Raw genomic sequence first — 2500 nt, forward strand, 5'->3', positions numbered from 1 at the left:
GGATGCTGCGCGCGTTGCAACGTTGGCTGGGGGCGTTGCAGCGGAGGCAGGTCGCGTTGCAACGTTGGCTGGGGGCGTTGCAACGTTGGCTGGGGGCGTTGCAACGTTGGCTGGGGGCGTTGCAACGGAGGCAGGGTGCGTTGCAACGTTGGCCGGTGACGTTGCAACGGAGGCAGGTCGCTTTGCAACGGATGCTGGGATCGTTGCAACGGAAGCTGGGGGCATTGCAACGTTGGCTGGGGGCGTTGCAACGGATGCCGAGCGCGTTGCAACGTTGGCTGGTGACGTTGCAACGGAGGCAGGGCGCGTTGCAACGTTGGCTGGGGGCGTTGCAACGGAGGCAGGTCGCGTTGCCACGGTTGCTGGTGACGTTGCAACGGAGGCAGGGCGCGTTGCAACGGATGCTGGTGATGTTGCAACGGATGCTGGTGACGTTGCAACGGAGGCAGGGCGCGTTGCAACGTTGGCTGGGAGCGTTGCAACGGATGCTGGTGACGTTGCAACGGAGGCAGGGCGCGTTGCAACGTTGGCTGGGGGCGTCGCAACGGAGGCAGGTCGCGTTGCCACGGTTGCTGGTGACGTTGCAACGGAGGCAGGGCGCGTTGCAACGTTGGCTGGGGGCGTTGCAACGGATGCTGGGGGCGTTGCAACGGATGCTGGGCGCGTTGCAACGTTGGCTGGGGGCAGTGCAACGGATGCTGGGGTCGGTGCAACGTTGGCCGTGCGCATTGCAACGGAGGCAGGGGGCGTTGCAACGGATGCTGGTGACGTTGCAACGGAGGCAGGGCGCGTTGCAACGTTGGCTGGGAGCGTTGCAACGGAGGCAGGGCGCGTTGCAACGTTGGCTGGGGGCGTTGCAACGGATGCTGGGGACGGTGCAACGTTGGCTGGGCGCGTTGCAACGGAGGCAGGGTGCGTTGCAACGGATGCTGGGTTAGGTGCATCGTTGGCTGGTTTCGTTGCAACGGAGGCACCCGCCGTTGCAACGCTGGCTCGGAGCGTTGCAACGAAGGAGCCAAATTTTCATATCTCATAATTGGCTCGTGCATTTTTTCTAAAATTTTGAGGGAACCTTGGTAATATTATGTGAAGGCTGCACAAAAAAATCCAGGTCAAAAATCGCACGTTTGCTCCGTTTTTCATTTTTTTTTGAATTTCCGGCTTTCCGGGCGGTAAAAAAATCGGCAAAAAAAATCAGCACGGTGTAAATTCACCAAATTTGGGGGATGGAAAGATCTTATTTTTCTAGAGGTTGTTGCAAAAAATGGCGTCAAAATTCGACCTCTAGAGCACTTTCCTTGAGTATGTCTCCTCACGGAAAAGGACGTCTACCCGTGGCACTTTGGTAATGGCTCGGCAGCCTATTATAGGGGGGAGGGGTGTCATGATGCTGAAACTCGAGTTGCCCAAAGGCTTGCTGGGCGCAATGCCAGCAAGATGCACGTTGCCTTGCCATCCCCTAGGCACACTAGCAAGCACGTTGTGGTTGTGGTGTGCTGCCGGGCTCCCCCGCCCCCCACGGAGGCACCCGCCGTTGCAACGATGGCTCGGAGCGTTGCAACGGAGGAGCCAAATTTTCATATCTCAGAATTGGCTCGTGCATTTTTCGTGAAATTTTGAGGGAACCTTGGTAATATTATGTGAAGGCTGCACAAAAAAATCCAGGTCAAAAATCGCAGGTTTGCTCCGTTTTTCATTTTTTTTGAATTTCCGGCATTCCGGGCGGTAAAAAAATCGTCAAAAAAAATCGGCACGGTGTAAATTCACCAAATTTGGAGGATGGAAAGATCTTATTTTTCTAGAGGTTGTTGCAAAAAACGGCGTCAAAATTCGACCTCTAGAGCACTTTCCTTGAGTATGTCTCCTCACGGAAAAGGACGTCTACCCGTGGCACTTTGCTAATGGCTCGGCAGCCTATTATAGTGGCGAGGGGTGTCATGATGCTGAAACTCGAGTTGCCCAAAGGCTTGCTGGGCGCAATGCCAGCAAGATGCACGTTGCCTTGCCATCCCCTAGGCACACTAGCAAGCACGTTGTGGTTGTGGTGTGCCGCCGGGCTCCCCCGCCCCCCACGGAGGCACCCGCCGTTGCAACGATGGCTCGGAGCGTTGCAACGGAGGAGCCAAATTTTCATATCTCAGAATTGGCTCGTGCATTTTTCGTGAAATTTTGAGGGAACCTTGGTAATATTATGTGAAGGCTGCACAAAAAAATCCAGGTCAAAAATCGCAGGTTTTCTCCGTTTTTCATTTTTTTTGAATTTCCGGCATTCCGGGCGGTAAAAAAATCGTCAAAAAAAATCGGCACGGTGTAAATTCGCCAAATTTGGAGGATGGAAAAATCTTATTTTTCTAGAGGTTGTTGCAAAAAACGGCGTCAAAATTCGACCTCTAGAGCACTTTCCTTTAGTATGTCTCCTCACGGAAAAGGACGTCTACCGTGGCACTTTGGTAATGGCTCGGCAGCCTATTATAGCGGGGAGGGGTGTCATGATGCTGAA

This window comes from Arachis ipaensis, chromosome B7 (assembly GCF_059453495.1).
Source record: "Arachis ipaensis isolate K30076 ecotype BB chromosome B7, ASM5945349v1, whole genome shotgun sequence".
Taxonomy (NCBI): Eukaryota; Viridiplantae; Streptophyta; class Magnoliopsida; order Fabales; family Fabaceae; genus Arachis; species Arachis ipaensis.